Raw genomic sequence first — 14,401 nt, forward strand, 5'->3', positions numbered from 1 at the left:
AGCGCCTCTTAAAAGCGGTTTTTAAGGGTTCCCAGTCATCCTTGGTTGCTTGTGGAAGTGCATTGTACCATGATCTAGCTTCTAGCTTCATGAGATGCTTAAAGATTCTAACCTGGGATTCATCCGTATCTTTGTTGCTCACTACACATGCTACTTCAAAGTCATCTAGGAAGTCTGTTACCAAATCCTCCCCCTTCTTTCTTTAAATGTTGGAAATGCTACACTTGCCATGATTACTGAGAGAGATCTAGAAAGACACACTGCTTAACTTGCAAAAGTTTTTTTCTTCTTTACAAGGAGGCATGTATACCCTCTTATACTAGGACATAGATTAAAACTTCAAACGGTACATTGCCTTGTACCAAAGGTAAGACAAATGGTTGATCTGATGCCAGAACCTCCAAAAACTGCTCCCCACCCGGCATGGTGTCAATGACGTGCTGGTAGTGAGCCTTCAAATCCAGTATTACCTTGATTGAGCGTACACGTGTTGGTATGTGTGATCTGTCTTGAGGTAGGTTGTATTGATTCATGTGAAGCTTAGAGGTGCTTAGTCACTGTCCAAGCTTGTGAGAGAGGGTGGTGTTCTTTCCTGAAACAAACTCAGTAGATCCCTAGTTTCTCTAGTGAGAGTGTGAGCCAATGCTTCCGTTATCTGTGCTGCAGCATCAGGTGCGACTTGAAAACTGACTGTGATAATTACCTCGGTGATTTGAGTTACCCGATTCTCAAAGTAGAATAGTGTTGATTCTCTATTGTGTAGAGCTCCTTCCATTTTGTTGTTGTGGGTTGGTTGTAGGTTGTGGACATGGTTTCGACCTTCTCCTTCTTCTTCTTGGCACTTGGCCTATGTATATCCACTGGGTTTGGCGTGTTGGTTGACTCTCCCACTACAAATCGATTACCGTTACGCCTGGCACTCGAGCTTCGATGGAGATGCGGAGTTCGTCTAGTTGTGCTTGGAGATCTTCTTCTTTGTCGTCCAATTAGCAAATCCTGCTAGCCATTCATCCATTCACAATAGTTTAAGGGTTTCAGTCTTGTAAACTGAAGGGTTTCATGAAAAGATCCTCGTGGGGGCACCAAATGACGGGAGCAAAGCGAACCCCGAACCCCGACGGCCTCTAAATCACGGGGACCGAATGGCGCGCCTCAAGCCTGTCATGGTAAAGCAAACAGGGGGCACCACCTAGCTTCAACGGCTAGGACGCAAACAACACACCACCATAACAAAGTTTTCATCCAAGAGAGATGGATGCTTGAGAGTAATGATGAAAAGGAAAGGGAATGATATCAAGTGATAGAGAGAGAGAGAGAGAGAGAGAGAGAGAGAGAGAGAGAGTGAGGGAGGGGGTATAGCGGCTTAGTACTTAGGCATCACAAAAGGATGGCGAATCCGCACACCCTTCACACATACACAAGCTCACTCCAAAACACAAGACTAGGTGGCGATTCCACACACCTCACATGGGCAAAACGTTGCAAGAAAACATACTCACAAAACCTCAAGCTTTATTTAGAGAATTAGGCGATGAAATGGGGAGCATAGGGTTGGGGAATGAGAAGGGAGAGAGTGGTAGAGCACATGGCGGATAGGTGGGAGTTGATGGCGAAGACTCGCACGAGGATTATGGCCATCATCCTTCATTTAGTTGCCCTTCATCTTCCATAGCCAAGGGTGTAGAGGTCATGCTCAAGACAAGCATGGTGATTGCGGTGATGGTGATGGGTGGGTGTGTGTGTGTGTGCACTAGGCACACACAGTGCATAGTGTGTTCTTTGGTGATGTTGTGTGTTTTTGTGTGATGGTGACCCCTCTTTATATAGGGGAGGAGGGGGGGGGGGAGAAATTCTAGAATTTAGAAATGAAGAAATCATTATCTACATAGGCCATGTGACTGTGGGCCCCACTTGTCTGGCTGTGTGTATATGTGCCAGAACAGCAGTCTCATGAGAGAGAGATGGGTTGATGAAAAAAAGTGAGAGGTGACATGGAGAATAAAGTAATTACAAGAGGGGAGAGAGAGGAGTGTGTTCAGAGGTGAATCTGTGTGCAGATGTGTGTGAACACAAGAAAAATCAGGTAACCACGGGTGGGGATGGGTCTGTGGGCACCTTTTTTAGTGAAACTGAGTGTGTGTGAGTGTGGGGGAGGTTATTTAGCTACAAGACAAGAGACATGGCGCCCTTTAGAGAGAGGGGGGGGTATTTGGGTCATGGGATATGATAGGAGAGAGAAAGGGGGGGTGGGGTATACTATTTTGGAAGATAGGGTAAGTTGCATGTGAGTTAGGGTGCATTATTGGTGAGTTAGAATGCATTATTGGTGAGAGGTGGGGTAGCTTGAGGGGAGAGAGAAAGGAGAAAGGACAAGGGGAAGAGAGAGGGGGTTGACCTTTTGAGTGGAGGAGAGGAAAAGGGACACACGGCGGGGCAACAGTGAAGAAAAAGGAGGCAAGGTGGGATGGGCTGTCCCGCAGGCATGAGGTGGCCTATTTTACCTTTCTCATATATTTACATAATCATACTTTATTTTTTTCTTACTTTTTCCAATGTCTTTTATCACTTTCTCCCTAAGAGGGGGTTTTCATGGGGTGGGGACGAGAGAAGAGGGGTATGGGAGCTTGGCTTGTGAAAAGCCCCCATCACTAGATTGTTACATAAAAGGGAGATTGGTTAGGAAAGGTCTAGTGGATGGGGGTGCACAAATTTGCATCATGACAGAGAGACTCATGCAAAAACTAGGCATGCATATCCATGAGACACCTGAAATTAAGGTCAAGATGGCAAACAATAGCGTAGGCATTTGTAAAAATGTTTTTGTGGAGGCCTTTGGCATTAAGAAGGCAGTGGATTTCTATGTTATGTCTACCAAAGGAAATGGTTACCCATTTATCCTAGGGAGACCATGGCTAATGAAAATGCGAGCTTTGCAAGATTGGGAGAGTGGAAAGCTAATTTGCAGGAACGACAATCATAAGAAGGTTGTCTTTGACATGAAGGAGCAACGCCAAGAGGAGCTCCATGAAGAATCATCTCAAAGTGAGACGGAAGAAGGTTGGACCGATAACACTTCAGAAGAAGAAAGTAGCGGCAGCATTACTGAAGAGGAGTCTTCCATCGAAGTCATGGGGGTAAGGTTTAAGCCAACCAACCAAGAGACCTCTTGTCAAGGTTTGGAGGAGGTAGGTTCCCAAGAGAACCAAAAAGTGGAAGATGAAATAATGCTAGAAGGTATGCTATCTACAACACTTACAAAGGATGAAAGAGAGGAGTTCAAATGTGTGCTAAGGAAATTTCCTAGGCTTTTTGCTAAAGACTACACCGATGTGCGTGGAGTAGATGCTGTTCAACACACAAATTGAGTTGAAGCCAGAGGCCACACCTAAGGCTCAGAAGCTACGAAGGCTAGGAGTCATCAAGGAGCAGGCTTTACTCAAGGAGGTAAGAAAGCTTCTAGCAGCAGGTTTCATTTATCCAGTGGAGAATTCAGAGTGGGTCTCTCTCGTTGTTGTCACTCCTAAGAAAAACGGAAAGTGGAGGGTGTGTGTGGATTACCGTCCACTCAATGAGGCAACAAAAAGAGATCACTTTCCCCTCCCATTTCAGGATGAGATACTAAATGAGGTAGCTGGTCATGAGAAGTACACTCTGTGTGATGGCTACTCAGGCTACTTTCAAATAGGTATCGCATTGGAAGATCAATTGAAAACAACCTTTATCACTCCTTGGGGTTGTTATGCTTTTAGAGTCATGCCATTTGGTCTGACAAATGCTCCTGCAACATTCCAACGTTTCATGAACATGGTGTTTCAAGCATTCTTTGGAAAGTCAATTAGGGTGTTCATTGATGATTTCTGCATTTATAGCTCAAAATCATTGCATCTACAAAGGGTAGAAGAAGGTTTAAAGAAGCTCTACGACATGGGAGGTCAACTCAACCCGACAAGTGCCACATAGGTGAGGATGAAGTGATCTTGCTCGGTCACAAGGTTTTCTATAAAGGCATTGAGGTGGATCCTTCAAAGGCAAAGGCTCTTATTAAGCTCCCATCACCGAAGAGTCTTAAGGAGGTCATCTCTTTCATTCAGAAGGTGAAGTATATGTCACGCTTCATTCACTTAGCCTCGGAGTTGCTTCATTCTTTGCAAAAGTTGACACAACAAGTAGAATTTGCATGGTCTGATGAGCTTGAAGAGTATTTTTGTAACATTAAAGTCATTTTGTCAGAGCTACCAACACTCATGCCTCCTTGTTGGGAGTACACATTCTTTGTTAGCTCTAGTGTTGGAAGGGAAACAATTGGTGCTGTGTTGCTACAACAAGATCCCCACAGTACAAGGATGCGACCCATCTACTTTGCTAGTAGGGTCATGAATGCTTTGGAGAGAGACTACACAGAAGCAGAACTCATGATGCTTTCTCTCATGTTTGCGGTGAGAAAGTTTAGATCCTACCTGCTACCAAAACCTTTTGTAATTCTCACTGCAGAAAATTTGTTCCCTTGGGTGTCATCTCAAATGAATCTTAGTACTAGGATCTCAAAGTGGATTATGGAGTTGCAAGAGTTCCAATACTCTTTCAAGGTAGAAGATAGTGTGCGTGCACAATTGGCAGGGATTCTCACTTATAGGGTACATGAGAAGGAAATTAAGGTGCCTCAAGTAAAGACCCTACCATTGCCACCACCAAAAAGTATTCCCAATGCTTTTACCTTGTTCTTTGATGGAGCTTTTCGACGAGCCACAGGGAAAGCAGGGGGAGGGCTAGTGTTGCTCAACCCAAGTGGAGAGGTGGTCATGAAAGAGAAGGTCAATCTACAGGTTCAACTAGCAACAATGAAGCAGAATACGACACACTACTTCATGGTTTGAAGATGTGCATTGGCCAAGGGATAAAACGTCTCATGGTAAAGGAGATGCACTTCTCATTGTTAAACAGATTTTAGGCATTTGGGCATGCAAGAATGAAAGCTTAAGGACAAAAGTTCATGCCATTCGTAGGATGTTTAATCAGTTTGAAGAAGTGCAACTATATCATATTCCGAGGAAACAAAATGAAGATGCCGATTTACTTGCACAAGCAGCAGTTACATGTGTTGAGAGAGAAGTGCAGGTCATCATGGTGGCAGCAGCTGTCAAGCAACCGAGATACCAGGGATTGGAGTCATTGGCTCCCATTATTGGCTACATTTTGGAGGGTGAGTTTCCACAAGACTTCACGAAGGCTCAGAAGAGGAGACTCATGAAGAAGGCAAGTTTCTATCTCTTCTAGAAGGCTCCCTCTATCAAAGAGGGAAGGATCAAGTGTGCAGAAGAGTACCAACTATCGAGGAAATTCCAGCCATTCTAAAAGGTTTGCATGAAGAGGCATGTGGTGGTCATTTTGCCCAAGAATCAACTGTGAAGAAGATTTTGCTTGCGGGGTATGTTTGGCCAAGCTTGCATGTGGATGTTCAACATTGGTGTAAAAGCTGTCACAATTGTCAGATAAATGGAAATAGAAGGTTGGTGCATGGCCCGAGGCAAATAGTGCTTGCAAATGGACCCTTTGAAAAGTGGGGCATTGATGCTATGGGTCCTCTGCCTAGGACAAAAAATGGTAAACTCTACATTCTAGTGGCTGTAGACTATATGACTAGGTGGGTGGAAGCTCAAAGTGTGGCAAGAGTGAATGAGAGGACAGTTAGCAAGTTTGTGTACATCACATTTGTTGCAGATTTGGCACACCTTTGGAGATTGTTTCTGATAATGGTCCAGGGTTTAGGAAGGGCTTGCTCACAGAAGTTTGTGAAGAGCTTCACATTCTACATCGTCATAGCACACCATACTCCACAATCAAATGGTTTGGTGGTGGAGAAGGCTAATGGTGTCATTGCAGGAATCATTAGAAAGATGGTGCAAAACAAGACAAAATTATGGGATGACTTCTTGGATGGTGCCTTGTGGGCATATCGAACCACATATAGGGAAGCCACGGAGTTCACACCATTTCACTTGGTCTATGGTCAAGAGGCTTTGCAGCCTATCGAGCTCAACATTCCAACAATGCGACTTCATGGCAAAGGAGCACAAGATGATCAAGAGGTATGGATGGATCGACTTCTTACGTTAGTGGAGCTTGAGTGGAAAAGAGAAGCAGCATATGAGTGCTACAAGAGGAAAGCCACACAAGCGAAAGAAACGCACGACAAGAAACTGAAGGACAAAGGCATCAAGGAAGGAGAGCTTGTGCTAAGGTATGACAATCGACTTCACAATTGTTTTGATGCCAAGTTTGAAACTAGATGGCAGGGCCATACATAGTCAAGAAGGCTTTCAATTCTAGTTACTATCAGCTTATGGACTTGAATGGTAAAGAGCACTCCAGGAAGGTAAACGGGTATCGCTTGAAGCCCTATTTGAGTCGCCTTCTACCAAAGGATCTACCAAAGATCTGTCCAAAGGCTGCTGTTATATCTCGTCAAGGATCTGAAGCCACTCTCTTTGGAAAAGATGCTCTATGATGGTACATGAATATACCATCATCCTGGGGGAGGGCTAATGATAGCCGTTTTTCGGCTCTCCATAATTGCCATAGTAAGTTACTCCACCCTACCAAATTCACCCAAACGCTATGGCTATCCCTACCATTTCACTGTACATAGGCGTGTGTGAGTTAGGGGGCTTTTCCCATATCTTCTTAAAAACCCTCAGCTAGCTAGTCACTGGGCTAGTTGAGCCAAAAAATAAAAAAAATAAAAATAAAAGTATATTATGGCCTCTTTGTGTGTAAATATTTCATTTTATATATGGCCTAAATATAGGGATTTTTTATAATTATTTTGGTATTTTATTAAAATATTTCTACTTAGGTGTGTGTTTTATTAAACCTATGTACACCTTCTTTCATCCTCTTACACCAAAATTATATTTTTTGCCAATATGTATATACTCTAACCTCATATTTTTCCTTTATACAAATCACTCCCACATTTTCACCCTCACCCCGTGAAAACAAAAAATTGATTTCTACTCATTGGTTACGTTATTATATTATTTACTTGCATACCTTTTCTCTTTCACCCAAAATAATTCAAGGAGGGACCATATATATGATTCCAATATCTTTCCATATCCATAACTCCTCCATATTTTATTATTATTTTTTACTCATTATTCTAACACCATGTGCTCATTGAGCTAAAGTCCATGAATAGTCCATACACTAGTCCCACCATGTATATATTTCTTTATTCACCAATAATCCTCCTCCATGCATGGGTCAAGGGCAACTGGATGCTTTGTATTATAATATGACAAAGAGGGCTCACTCTTGGATGCATTGTAAAATTCAACAAAGGAGGGGCCACTAAAAGACTTTTGCAGGCATAAAAACAGGCTTTTGGTGTGAGAATTTTGGCACCTATCTCCACTCCGAATTTGGAGCGGTGGTCAAAAGAGAAAATGTAGCCCACGCTCTGAATAATCACTCAAATTTTTTCATGATTTTTGGAGCTACAGCGGTTAGCTATGTTTTTGAGTGGACCCATTCTGCCCATTCTTCTCACTAAGTAGCCCTTAGTCTTCTCTCACCCTTCCACACACCTACTCACTCTTACACATCCCTCCCTCTCCTTCCCTCACTCAAACCTGCAATTTCCATGGCTTCTCCCACCCTCTTCACCATTACCCTTCTCTCTCATCCCTATAGTTCTTTTATGAACCTCTACATACATACACCCTCTCCATGTCTCTCTCTATTGCTTCTATGTTACAATTTCATTTACCTCTCCTAAAAATATCTAAAATTCAGCATCTTAACCATGATAGCTTCTGCAAATTGAGGATTTTTCATCAAAAAATCCTCTTTTCATCGTGGTGGTCAACCGTGGCGGCGGCGTAAAGAAGCGAAGAAGAAGAAGAAGACCAACGGTCATTTTTTCCACAATCTACACAAGGGTGAGTTCAAGCTTCTTCAAAGCTTCACCATCTCAATGATTCTCTTTTAATTCACCCCTCTTCCTTCATCAAATCAACTCATCCTACCCATTGTAAATGTATCACTAACAATTCTAGTGATTATTACCACCAACAACTAACTTCTCTTGTAAAAATGCACCCACACTATCAACATATGGAGTAGGCAACCGCACAAGTAAACCAAATTCATTCACTCCCATGGAAATTTCTCTCCTTTCACCACATCAATAATTCTCTTACTTGAGCCCACATCCATGTGACTCAAGAGAAAAGAGAGACCCCATTATCATTTGAAATTCATAAAAATTCATAATCCTTGATCTTTCCTAATAAAATTGATTAGGCTTAATCCTAATCAAGGCTTCTAAAACCTATAAATAGAACCCATTCCTCCTTGTAAAAGACATCACTATACCATTGCACACTAGATTGAGCGTACCACACGCCAGTTCTATCTTGGTTGTAAAGAGAGAGTAAGCTTTCTATACACCATCACCTTGGTGCATAGAAAAGCTTGAGCTAGTTTGAGTGAGTGCGAGTAGAAGATATTCTTCCTACCATTGTTGTATCTACCCCAACATCAATGAATTGGTAGTTTTGGGTGCAATTCATGTCCAAAGGCTCACGCTTCTCCTCCAATTTGGCTTGGCAAACTCATTCAGCTTCATAAGGTGACTTGTTTCATTGAAGGTTGTTGTTTTGTTGCTTGTGATTCATTGGCTATTGTTTGGCTACCATTGTAAGAGGGTGGATGGTGAGATGGCTCCCATAACCCTAAGACAATGTGCTAGTGATGCTATAACCAAATCTTGTCACTTGATTCCGCAAGCTCTAAGTTCCTTTTTGTGCAAAATATAAATTTGAAGCTAAGTTGTACACCATCTCTCTCTCTCTCTCTCTCTCTCTCTCTCTCTCTCTCTCTCTCTCTCTGTGTGTGAGAGTGTTCCATTGGTGTTAGGGTTAGTGTAAATTCCTTGCTTGTTTGTGGGTTGCTCTAACGATTCTCCTCTTTTGCGTCCTAGTTCGCTCTTAAACTAGGTGGTGCCCCTTGTGTAGTTGGGATTTGGATGTGGGTTTGTTGTTTTGGTTTGTGTTGTGTTGTGCCCCAGCCCCATTGAGCAGCACGGGAGCCTTGAAGGGTGTCTAGAGGTTGCTCTTCTTGTTGCCCGCCCCGGACCGCCTCAACGCTTTGTAGGCTTTCATAAGTGCATCTAGAGGTTCATTCAACTAGTACTAATCTTCCGGAACTTGCACTCTTTGGTATCTTTGTCTCATTAGGCTCTCTGGTCTCAGGGTTCTCCAACTCAAGGTTTGTTTGGCTCTCTAATCTCACTAATCTATCCTTGGTTTGTTTTAACTCCTCCACTAGGGATGTCTGTTCATGCTTCTTTCTAGCTTTCATATGTGCCTTCCTAGCTTTCTAGGTATTTTGTTGACTTTTTTATTCATAACCAAGCACATTTGTTTTAGGTTCCTCAATTAACGGTTCCTCCCTTGCTTTATGAGACTGCACTCTTGTGATGACCTGTATGGGTATGAGCATTTCATTTCCTGAACCGCTGCTTGATGGGATCACCCCCACTATGTTTAATGTAGTTTTCACTGTTTTATCTGGGTTTTTCAAACAGTCACTAATCAAATGAGTAATCTTGCAATATGGACAATACACATTCACTCTCATGATCTCTATGTGAGGGCAATCTTTCATAAGGTGGTCACCACCACACTTGTAGCACGGTCTTAAGGGTTGGTGAGGTGCTCCTAGAGCCACTCTCTGATGATAGGCAAGTCTTGGTCATGTTAACCCCCCATTGGCTATGAACAACGATGTGCATTTATCCAAGCTGTATCTACCTTCTCCAAAAACTTGAGATGCTGTTGGTGGTCCAACATTCCCAATCATGATCCAAGGTTCATGTGCTTTTGGCTCTTTGGGTGGATAGTATGTTGAACTAACCCCGTACTTGGCTCTTTGTAATACATAGGCACATGCACTAAATCTTGTTCCTTCAATTACTTTATAGTGGGTGTATATCTGATGCCCACTGGTCATGTTCTTGGAATAGGTGGTTATTGCCCCAAAATTGTCTATGTCCATTCAACCCCTCGTGGTTCTTGCAAACTTCCTACTGCATACCTAGGCATTGGTGGTACCTGAGGAGGTGTGCTTGGGCTGGTGGGGCATAGTATCACTCTCTCACATACCCCTTGTTGTAGTAACACTCTTCCATAGCATGATTTGTCTATTTTTGCTCAATGGCACGGTTGCTTAGCCCATGGCTTGGAAAACGGGCTTGCACAACTTCCTCAACAAGTTTCTCTTGATTCATCGTTACCTCGCTCTTTTGTGCTAATTTTATAGACTTAGCTCCGCTTTGTTGTGATGATGAGTCATCATATAAGTCTTTGTAGTCGCCTTCCTTGTAGACATATGCAAATCCTTTTGAAGATCTGCATTTCTCAGCCCTTGGTTAATTATCAGTATGAGTCGGGACCGAGTCGGTAATTCTTCCATAGGGAAAACTTTTACATAGAGTTTCAACCTTAAGGCTGCCTTTCTCATGGATTCTCCTTCTTTTTGCTTGAACTTATGGATTTATGAGACTGTGTTATGAGTTATCCATCTTTGAGAGAATTCCTCAATGAACTTGTCAAATACCTCCTCCATTGATTCAAAATCTCTATGTCCAACAGGGTAGAACCAGGTGGTGGCATCCTTCTCTAAGGTTAACCTTGCGAACTGTGTGGAAAAGTCCTGTACTTCCTCAGCCTTGACAATATGCACAAAGGCTGCCACGTGGTCCCTTGGATCTTTATTTTCTAAATATTTCTTGTTAACCCATTTTTGGACTTGAGAGGGTCTGATCCTCCGGTGATCAACCATCCTCAACATAGGATCCTCTATTCCTCCTCTATAAGACCTTTCTGGCTTGGGATATGGTACATGTTTCTCCTCTAGAGGTGCTCCTAATCCATAGTTCTTCACTGGTCTAGCAATTGTTCGTTCTTCTGCTTGACTTCTTTCTTCTCGTTCTATTTGTGATGCTTCTGTCTTGATAGGATTTAGCGTTCTCGTCCTACTCTCATTTTTGTATTGCAGATGGAGTGGTGGTTTTGGTGGTGGTTCAAGCCCTGACTTGGCTTGATATCCACCCCCTTTTGTATTTTCATATGGTGTTGCAAACTGTTCGAGCCCCGCTTGAAATGATAGTGGTGATGCTTGTGAGCTCTGAGGGTTAGGCAGTGGTTGTTTATTTGATTTTGTTGTGGTGTCGTAATCCTCTGAGAAGGGATTTGTAGACTTGCTTGGGGTTTCTATGGGATTTTGCTTCCCTACTGAAGCTTGTGCCATCAATTCTTGCATTATCACTCTCCCTATATCGTCTGGGTGAATTGGCTCATATTCTTGTTCGTACTTATATAAAAAAAATGGTTTCGTGTTATCGACTCATATGAAAATAAGTCCATGCTTAACTTGTTCACATGGGGTTCCATGCATCGGTAGTAAGAGGTGACGTGTTTGTAAATCCCAATGTTTTCATGGATTGTCATTATTCTTTTCACTCAAGTGATACCTCCTAAACTCACTCTTTTCGGGGCCTACTACATTCATGACAAGAGAGCCATAACCATCTTCCCTTTTGCTACATTGTCTCCATATTGATTGTAATTTTTAGGACAAATGGATTGCTAGGATATCAACAAAGGCTTCTGGAGGAGTAGATTCTTAGTTTGAGCACTAAAATCGGTCTGCAGACATCATATGTGTATGATGTATGTTCCCTCATAATTGACTCAAACTTGAACCATGCACTCTCCATGATGTTTTTGATTCAAACCTGGGCCCACTTTGAAGTTCTAACCCCTGTTGGTAAGTTAATCTCTCCTATGTAGGCCTTGGTTCTTGCTGGCTTACCCAAGAGGTTAACCAGGTCAAAATTAATCCAAATTGGGTGAAACTTGTTCCTTAGGCTTGCCTTGAGATGTTTAACACCTTTGTAAGCTTGTTGGTAGTTTTGGTCACTAAATATGCCCCTGAGACATCATACGCGTGTAAAGTATGTTCACACTACTTGACTAGCACTTTATATCACCCTCAAAATAAGAATAAAGTAGACACCAATGTTCCATTTTCCACCATAGATTCTTTGCCTCCTTTTGTGTGAGATGAGATGGGCATCCAATCTTCCATCTCCAACTTGCCTCCTTGTAGTCCTCATGCAAACACTTCCATTGCTTGCATCTCATACCTGCAACAACACATCATTGTGGTTGCTTTTCCTCTTCCTCAAGCTACACTTTGAGAAAGACACAAGTGACATCCTCTTGCCACACTTCATGGGGGAAAGAGAGGCTGATGTTTTCTTGACTTTGGCTCCAACAAATGTTGTAATCTCCATGTCCTTTGAAAAGTTGTCCTTGCCTCTTCCATGGCTGGTATTTTCCCTGATTTGAGATCTTCATGTAGGTTTACTTCAACTTGATGTATCTTCCTTAAAGACTAGTGATTGTGTATGTTGAGAACCTTCAATATTATGCACATAGGTGGCTGATTTCCTTGCAAATCAACTTGCCTCTTCCTTCACAAAATTGTTGTAGTTTTTGTGTCTTCCTTGATCCTTCGTGTTGACGTATGGATCACCTTGTCCTCCATTATTTATCTAGAAACATAGGTTCTTCCTTTGTGAGCTCCTTCTTTGGCTCCTCCCAAGACTAGCTTGTCTTCATTGGTAGTATCTTTGGCTTCTCACAAAAAATGTGGCGAGGGGTGATTTTTGCACTAATTCAAACTCGACCTCTCTCTAAGAACAAAGTGCATAGTTAATGCTTTCAAGCCAGTAAAACATTTTGATAAGCTCTAGAGCCTGCGTATGTTATTAGAGATGATAACTACTATCAAGTGGTGCTAACAGGTGGTAAAGTCATGGAAATGTGTTGTCAAGTAAATCTTATTGAAGGTGAAGTGTTGGAAAGTGCTATCAAGTGTTTTTCTTTGGTGAAGTGGATAAAAGTAGTGCTGAGTGGTGATGAGGTCCTTTAAAGTGTTGTCCAATGGTGCTAATTGGTGGTAAAGTGCTGGAAATGTGCTTTCAAGTGGTGCTAAGTGGTGATAAGGTGTTGAAAGTGTGATGTCAAATAGTGCTTATTGGTAGTGAAATGCTGGAAAGTGCTATCAAGGAGTGTTGTGTTTTGGTGAAGTGAAGGAAAAGTAATGCTCATTGGTGGTGAGGTCCTATAAAGTGGTGATTTTGTAGTGGTAAAGTTCTAGAAATGTGTTGTCAAGTAGTGCTTATTGGTGGTGAAGTGCTGGAAAGTGCTATCAAAGGAATGTTGTGTTTTGGTGAAGTGCTGGAAAAGTAGTGCTCAGTGGTGGTGAGGTCCTATAAAGTGTTGCTAAGTGGTGCTTTTGTGGTGGTGAAGTCCTAGAAAAATGTGGTCACTTGGTTAAATTACTCTAATGGATTGAGTACAAACTATGGGTAAACTTTGAATGATCACATAGATATAACTTACAAGTTCTCCTCTAGGGGCATGCTATGTAGATTTGTTCAAATACATCATTTGACATATCATATACAATAGGCTCACCTTCCATCGGGCACATTGGAGACCTGATGCATCACGCCAAGTGGGAGTAGATAAGAGTAGTGGGCTTGTTGTCCAAAAGGACATAGGTATCATCTCGCGCATCTACCCTGTCATAGAATAGTCCCTCAACGATAAACAAATTTTTCTTAATAGGGTTATGCCATTCATCCCTTTCAAATTTTATGCTCAAGCGCTTTGTCTTAGTGAATTTGAGGATTTAGAAGCTTATGTCTGGCTTCTTGTCTATCTATGGATATTCTTTTTTGACGGTTGCATTGAGGATTGCAGCAATGCTTGGCGGTATGAAGCACCCATCTATCATATTTCACCTGCTCTTCTATGGGAGATCTTTTGAGCATTGCACTGGCCCATCGTGTTCACCTTCCCATGGCCAAAAGAAAATAAATTCATCATCATCTCGATTCCAGTCATAATGAAGAATTGGGCGTCAAAATACAATGGCTACCTTGACATGAATTGTGAAGCAGCACCACCACTATAGCCTTGAATTTTTAGCCACTCATTGTGCAAAAGAAAACATTGTTGCACAAACAAAGTGTCATGGGTTTTGTCATCAGAGATGTAGAAGTGACTCATCTTTTGAATGGCACCAAGTGCATCACGTAAGTATAGAATGTGAACCAAAATTGTGACCTGAGTTGAATACCAATGCATTGACTGAATCTCATTCTGCACCTATAGTCCTCTACAAAATATACTACAGACACCACTACATCATTAGAAAAGTTATCCAAACATTCCTTGAGTTGTTGAGCTTGTCATCTGTAGACATAATTGTGTTTGAAGAAATTCATTGATTTCCTTGAAGCAAGGAAACAAAACACATCGGA

The sequence above is a fragment of the Adiantum capillus-veneris genome, chromosome 8, assembly GCF_014529385.1.
Source record: "Adiantum capillus-veneris isolate H3 chromosome 8, ASM1452938v2, whole genome shotgun sequence".
In the NCBI taxonomy this organism is placed as follows: domain Eukaryota; kingdom Viridiplantae; phylum Streptophyta; class Polypodiopsida; order Polypodiales; family Pteridaceae; genus Adiantum; species Adiantum capillus-veneris.